General features: G+C 47.6%; 1 protein-coding gene across 2 annotated transcripts in view; it reads left to right on the top strand.

Moving 5' to 3' along the window:
• The first annotated feature begins 1213 nt into the window (after window positions 1–1213).
• Window positions 1214–8097, top strand: part of LOC102376581 (BTB/POZ domain-containing protein KCTD8-like) — an 88560-nt gene continuing 81676 nt past the window's right edge. Inside the window, exon 1 of one of the 2 annotated variants that reach the window (XM_025193068.1) lies at window positions 1214–1342. The gene's annotated coding sequence lies outside the window, so the exon portion shown is untranslated. The remainder of the gene's footprint in view (window positions 1343–8097) is intronic. The other variant, XM_025193069.1, reaches the window with a different exon arrangement.

Below are 8097 nucleotides of genomic sequence, written 5' to 3' on the forward strand. Positions count from 1 at the left end.
GGTTTTGTTCATAATCAGCACAGGATATTTGTTTATTGCTAGAAAGCAGCTTGGAAAGGAAAGGCCTGAAGGAAGCAGGGCTGTGCTGGTAGGAGGGAGGATCCCAGAGCAGAAGAGAGGGAGACCAGTCCGACAAGGGGGTGAGACCAGAACTAAGCCAGCAGTGGAAGGCTGCAGGGATCAGGAGCTTTGGAAATAGGACTGACAAGCAGTAGATTGATATCGACAGCCTGGGTACCAGGGACCTGCGTAAAAGAGCAAAGTCTTTGTGCCCATTATTAAGCACCCTGAGCTGCCCTTGATGTAGATCAGAACCATCATCCCATTTTACAGAAGGGGAAACAATGGCACAGAGGTATGAATTCACACGGTCCGCAGCCAGCCAGGAACCCAGGAGTCCTGACTCCCAGGAAGAGTACAGCAATATCCTGCTACAGAGTTTAAGGGCCAGGCATTCAGAATTTGCTTTCTCCTGGATAATCCCAGTGCTCAGTAATACCCTCATTTATATTTTTAATGTGTCTCCAGACTCTTAATTCCTCTGCTTCAAACACAGCAGCTTCTTGTCCTCTGTTCTGTCTTGTCTGAACAGGCCAGAAGGTGGGGAATCCAAGGGGAGAAAACTGAACAAAGCCATTGCTAGGTACTGCACACACAGGATACAAGAGAGTAGTGTGAAGTCTTATTCTTAACCTACAGAGGTGGTATTGCACTGAGCACAGCTGATAACAAATGATAGGTAGGGTCTAGCTGGCTGGACAAGAGGTACACAGTTAAAGTGTGAGAGGGTAAATGGGGAACATCCCTGCCTGTTTAGTTAATTTTGCTTCATCTCTTTCTCTTTCGCTGGTGCATCTTGCACAGGAGAGAATCAAAGTAGATTTTGCAGAGCTCCCAGGTCACAGTGCTGGGGAGAGGACACCCCTTTGCCTCACACATGGATGCCAAAAGCATTAGTGTCATCAACAGCTGCATGAACAGTTCTGCTGAGCCTATGAAGAACCCACCTCAAGTTCATTGCTTAATGAGATATTCTTGATTTGTTTTTCCTCTCTGGCAAACATTCAAGAGGTTTCCTTGCAGAGGGTGAGGGCTGGAGGGCAAGGGAAGGGCAAACACTTGAAATTGGCTGGGATCCCTGTAGATAGCTCAGCTTCTGCAGCACAGTTACCCTTTGGCTCCACAAGGCTTATCTGTGCCTTTCCTGGCTGAGTAAAGAGATGGCTGACTCCATGCTCTTTCCCAAAGGTGAAGAGTCCCTCTCATCAAAGGAGCATCTTCCCTGACTTTCTAATAAGGTGAATCAGCTCCCTGTCACCCTCTCATCTCAGTTAGGCAGAAGGTAACTTGAATCTTGTAGTTCAGTGGTGGCCAACACGTCCAGGTGCACAGGCACCTGGTGAGTTTGGCATATGAGCCCTGGGTGCTGAGTTAAAGAGGGCAGTGATGATGGGAGTCTGGGAAGCAATTAGGGAGGGGGCAGGGATCTGAACAGCCCCTGGAAAGGGGGCAGGGATTAGAGTGGTACTCAGGAGCATAATAGGGATCAGAGTGGCTCTTGGGGAAGGGGGATGGGAGTTGGGGGTTGGGGCTGGCTTGAGGGTGTGCCCCTGTGGGAGCTGCGGAGGTAGATACCAGTGAATTGTGTGTAACTACATTGCAGTGGCAACTGTCTTCAACATTAGGTGATGGAGGTGGCACTGTTTTATACTTTGGACTTAATGTGACACTCTTGCCAAAAAGGGTGACTGCTACTGCAGTAGTTTCTTTCCAAATAGTTCTGAGGAAGGATTTTCAAGCTGTGTGTGTGTGGGGAGGAGGTGAGGAATTTTCTCTGCTCCCCCTATATTTCCAGAGTAGCCAGTTCTCATCATTTCATTTTGAGACTAATGATATTTGACACATTTCTTCAAGTCCCAGCTCTCGGAGTCTTGTGCATACATGAGAAACTTGACTCTTTTTAATGTAAGTTCCTAACCCTGATGCTTATGCAGCAATGCTTGAAACATGACACAAGTCTGGCCTGAAGGGGGGAAAAGCAGGTTTAAAACCTGCTTATAGGTTTGTTTGTTTTTTAATTTCAAGATTTTAAAGTCAGCCTCGTTCTGGGTAGGGTAGGACGCTGACTCATGTTCTTTTGCAAGTGAGAAGTTGGTAATGATGTGTTATTGTGGGCTGGATTAATAACCTTGGGTATTTGTCACTTTAACCCTGAACAGAGCCGAGAAAGTGCGTAGTGCAGGGGTACGCAACCTCCGGCACGCATGCCAGAGCATGGCACATGAAGGCATTTGCTTGGCACTTGCATCTTGGAGAAGGGGCCAAGGCTGTGCTGCCACAACAAGGATTGGGCTCCTCGTGCCTCCCTTGCCATCTGCCCCTGGCATGCCTACATCTTCCAAGTTGAGGTTTCAGATGTTTTTGGCATTCTGCCCAAAAACGTTGCTGACTCCTAGTGTAGTGCATAGGAATTGGGCAGTATCTCTTTAAATAATGTGTATTGGTGAGCCTCCTTACTTGCTATTGCAGAAGTCACCATACCCGAGCAGAACAGCCTCTTGTATAGGTAGCTAGGCCTTGTTTGTTTGTACATTATTAATAAATAGGGATATCTGGGATCCAACTGTGTCTTCCTGGTTTCCTTCTAAAGTTATTCCTGTGATGAGAGCAAAGAAACAACACAGCAACTTCCTGAGTTTAACCCATGTGTCCCAGAAGTCCTGTCTTTTAGAGAGATACAGGAAAGTTTGGACTCCATGGCCCGCTCAAACGTTCTCCCCTGCAGTGGCTACTTACTGGCTGGTGGATTGATAGGTTTTCTGATCCACATACTGACACACAGGATGGGACTGAGACCAACCAATTCATTGCATGTCAGCAGTTAACTTAAGGACGGTCACTGCTGGGCTGGATTTGAACTGCTCACTTTGTAGGCAGGAGTCTGTTTATTTCTGTATCCTGTTCATGCTGAGTTTTGCTCTTGGGCTGTCAGAGAATGGCTCTATCTCCTGCCACAGGGACACCTGTGATGGAAGGGGGACACCTTCAGTCTTACAAGTTGATAAGGAGAAAACAGGTAGGTAATTCACTCACTGCTGTTAAGCATAGGCTTGCTGAGAAAGTGGAGTTCACAGGAATCCAGACCCCACCACAATAGGTCATCAGTCCTTTCCACAACTCTTTCTCCAGGTCAGAACACACCAATACTCTTTGTGATGACCCTGCTCAGCGCCTGTTGTGCAATCAGTCTGAGAACTAGTGAAAACTTCAGCATCTCCATTCAGAAGCCTGAGTAAATAGTCCCTCTTTATAATCATAGCTAATCCAAACCCTTCAGTACCATGAGTGACGCTAGAACATAGCCAACAGAAAATATGGCCTTTTGTGGTCTCTGGGGTGAGCAGCTTTCACCATAGTGGGGAGGAAGGTGGGTGTGGGAAAAGTATTATCAGTGCCTCCCTCTCCTGCCCTGTATCTGTTAATGGCTGGCTTGCAGGTGCTAACTCTCCATGTCACAGATGCTGATCAGTACATGTGATACTGGCTTATTGCAATCTGCTTACCCTCACTTTCTTGCTTATAATATGGTTTTCCTTTTTCCTTGGAAACTGGCTGGAGCAGAAGCTGGGCAATGAGATATGGGGCTAATCCAGCTTCATCTCAGGGCAGTGATCAGAAGCTACCATTAGCCAGTTTGGTGGCCTCACATGAGGTGCATGGGGAGGGCGAGGGGCTAATAGTGAGTTGGTAGCTTCAGAAGTGAGGCCCCAGGCGAAGAATGTAGAGGTCACAATGGACATAGCTTTCAAATGCCAAAACAGAGTCATAAGCTACCTGTCTCCCACCCACTAACACAACATAGCATGGAGAGGTAGTACTCCAACCCAGCACAAAGGAGTTAGGGAGGGAAGGAGGGAGGCTATAATACATGCCATGCTGCCCCATGCCTTGCTGAGTCCTTTTCACTGGATTGTGTGATCCACTGAAATTCACTGGATTCAGCTGTGGAGCTGAATGGTGAGCGAGAGATGCTGCTCACGGCATGTTCCCTAATGACTGAAATCTCTGCCTCACTTCCACCGGTTGATGGTATGGTGGGTGAGGGGCCCCCTACAACGTCTGAACTCCCTTTAATCATAAAGGGGAGCAGAAGGCTCTGGCTGAGCTGAATTTCCACCTTAATCCAAGCAGGAGAGCCCTTCCAGGACATGGCTTAGGCTTCTTAGCAGGGCAGAGAGAGAGAAAGCTGCCAGGGCACGTCGCCACAGTCTGCCTGTCTGGCACCATATCCAGCACCTAGTTCTAACTCTACTTAAACACAATTCAAAAGACCACTAGTGCTTTCAGTTCCTTGCTTCCCACAAATAGCAACAAACTGCCAGGCTCCAGGCAGCTCTGGGATGAGAGTGGTGCCCCAGGCCTGCCGCCTATGGAAGGTGTTTCTTGTAGCCTGACATGTTCCTTGTGCTGTTCTGTGACGCCTGGGCTCCCTGCCAGTCTGCTGACAGCCAAATTGAATTACACAAGAGAGGATGTAAAGAAGGGCTAAATTTATATATTAAACACTGAAATTACACAAAGGGCCCGTCAGAAAGGTTCTGATTCTCAGGGCAATTCACACAGAAGTCTCTGCAGTTCTCTCCTCTCCTGTACTCTCTTCCCTACCTTTGCAGACAGGAGTCTTCCTACATGATACTTAAAACTTGAAGGTAGACAGGCTTGTGGTTTGGAGCTGTTCAGACTCCTGCTGGATCATTTTGCAGGGATATTTTAAAATTTGAGGCCACTAACTAGTCATGGCAGCCCCCACCCAGCTTGGCTTGTTTTAGTTAGTAAATACCTCTGCAGACAATCTAGCTCCCATGCACTGTCCAGCCTTGATTGGTGCAGCCATTCTGGAGTCTGCCTGGCCTCCATGAAATCATGGGTCTTAATAAACAGGAGGCCTGTTTTAAAAAGCAAAATCTTTAAAAGTACAGACTCAATCAAACAAGCTTCTGCACATTTTTGGTCCCACCATTGTCTGTCTTGTTTACTAGAGACAAGGCCCTGCCTGGAAATATGTACAGCACACCCAAGACCTCTAGGGCATGTCTATGCTGTGGTGGCAGCATGGCAAGCTGTTCCTAAGTATTCCCTGCGTGCCCATTTCTGGACACATGATCCATACCTGGAAATATGCTGGTGAAGATGCTGTGAGGCATCCCTCTTTACCCACTCCTGGGACCTTCTTCTCTGGCATATTTGAGAATAGCAACTGGGGACAATTCTAAAGTGCTCTTGGCCTATTTCCAGGTTTGGAGTGTGAATGTGGGAGTGGGTGAGTAGGGCAAGCTCAGGACTGGCCCATCTAAGCCTCCAGCATGAAGGGAGGAAGCACATTTTGAAATGGGGAGTGAAAGAACTATGGGGAAAGCACTGGAAAGGGTAGTAGGCTGGATGCACCCAAGAAAAACACTCATCTTCAGTGCAATTAGTTGTGCTAAGGCTGGAAGAGTTAATCAATGCCTTCCAACCTCTGAATTCTGATTGCTATCATGGTACACTGAGCAGACAGTTATGCTGAGCAGCCTACGATGGCTCATAGATTGCTGATTACCTATCTCTGTGCAGAAATGGTTTAAACTGTTCTAGCACACACTAGGTTGAACTCTTCTATGCTAAATTTAACCTACTATCTTGTAGTCCATCTCCTTGGCATGGTTAGATCCTGCTAGAGTACCTCACAGCTCAGCAAGAACAACTCTATTAGAGCAGCACTGGCTTCTCAGATGGACTGTTGCTACTGACTCCACTATGGCCTACCTCTGGTCTCAATTCTTAGCATGTCTGATGCTTGCTGCCTGTACTCCATCAATGACACCCCTCCCCACCCCTATACCCCGAACTGTTCCCAGGCCCCAACTGTGGCAGATTCCTCATACCAGGTCCCCCCCGACACTCTATCCTCATTCAAGTCAGTCACGACCAGGTTCCACCCGACACTCTATCCTCATTCAAGTCAGTCACATTTACAGGGTTGCTCTTTCACACTGCCTACAAAAAGGGAGTCTATAACTTTCCAAAAGCACCAAGTCCCTCCCTGCTGCAGGGTTCCTATTGTGTCCTGCCTTGGAGGACTTTCTAGACACCTTGGAGTCTGGCCCATTATGCATTTCCTCAAGTGCTGAGCTGCATGTGATGATACCCTGTATTACTCGTGTGGAAAAATGCACTGCATTCTCTGAGAAACTGAGAACAAGCCAAAAGAAAAGCTGCAGTGAGTCTGCTTAGAGTAACAAACTTTCCTGAAGATAATGTTATAGCCTGAGACACCAGAGGTAGCTTGGTCATGGGTGTGTACTGTATCTTTTTAAGATGTATGCAGGATGCTTTTCATTTTTTATCTTCTTTTTTAAGGATCAGAATATGGTTCCCATAGTATGTGAAAATCTGTTGGGAAACAGATTTTCTTTCTATCATGCCTGTGGGATTGTTGCCCTGGGGGGTCAGGCCAACTCTCAGGATCTCAATATTGCGCTGTTAGACAGGAGGGTGTGACACAATTGCACATATACACAACACACACAAATCAATTAGGTGCATACACACACACACTACCTGCTCAGGCACATACACATCCAAACCAGCCTAGGCACATGCATACTTATCACCAATTCAAGCACATACACTATACACCCCAAAAGCTAGACACAGATCACTAATTTGTATATCATGCACACAATGCTCTCTCTCTCTCTCTCTTATACACACACACACACACACACACACACACACACACACACACACGCAACTCAGATACACACATGTTCAAAATAACCAGCCTAGGTTCATGCACACCTATCACCAGTTTAAGCCCATACACGCTACACATACCACATTTAGACAGAATCAATTACCAGTTACCAACACCTGCACATGCAATACACATACGTGGATTACTAAGTCATATACCACACACACACACACAATGATATCTATATATGTGTATATATATGTGTATTCATTAATTCAAATACATACCACCCACCTACACATACACACAGGTGTGTTCCCAAGTTGGGTGTCGTGATGTGTATGTATGCATGTGCTTGGTGTACTTGGGATACCTGGGGAAAGGTTAAGGTAAGAAAGTAGAAGTGTAAGGAGTTAAAGTTACCAGGACCGGGATTAGAACCAGTAGACTGCAGGGGCCTGGGCTGAAGAACTGAGGCTGGGGGGTAACTTTAGGTTAATTGATTTTAATTGATTAAAAGACAACGCAAATAGCCTGCAGAACAGGGAAGTATGCTGGCACAGTCTGGGACTGGAGCCAGAGCCACGGGGGAACTGAAAAGGTAGGTGCTGGAGAGGGAAAGTGGGACTAAGGGACAGTGTGGGTGTTAAAGAGGGGCTCTGGGTGTGGGGGAGCCAGAGGATGGCTCCGGGGCAGCTAGAGAAGTTGCAGGGAGGGGCAGTAGGTGCTGGGAGCTGGAGAAAGGCTCCAGCTGCTGGAGAAAACCGCAGGAACTGGGAAGCTGCGGGCAGGGTGGGGCCTGAAAACAGAGAGACGGACAGCAGAAAATCACAGAAAAAGAAGCAGCAGAGACTGAAAGGCAGCAGGGGCAATGGGAAAACAGAGAAAGACAGCAGAAAGTCAGAGGGAAAAGGCAGTAGGAGCGTGGGAAGCAGGGGGACAGCAGAAAATCACAGAAAAAGTGGCAGAAGAGACTGAGAGGCAGCAGGGGCAGTGGGAAAGCAGAGAAAGGCAGCAGAAAGTCACAGGGAAAAGGCAGTAGGAATTGAGAGGAGATCGGGAAACTAGTGGAGAGGGGTGGGGGCTGGAATTGAGAGAGAGAGAGAGAGAGAGAGAATAAGGCTGGAATTTAAGATAAGGAAGGGACTGGGATTCAGTAAAACATGACCCAACTCAGGGTTGCAAATGACAGTGGTTTTATTGAACATGGGAGATGGTGACACAATGCCAACTTGGTTCCCTTGCACCCGCACACACACATACGCACGCACACACACACACCCCGCCCCACACACACACACACTGGCAGCAGGGGTTAAAGAGGCTTGGTGCAGGGGCTGAAGTCCACTGAAGTCCAGGAG

This window comes from Alligator sinensis, unplaced genomic scaffold (genome assembly GCF_000455745.1).
Source record: "Alligator sinensis unplaced genomic scaffold, ASM45574v1 scaffold92_1, whole genome shotgun sequence".
Taxonomy (NCBI): domain Eukaryota; kingdom Metazoa; phylum Chordata; order Crocodylia; family Alligatoridae; genus Alligator; species Alligator sinensis.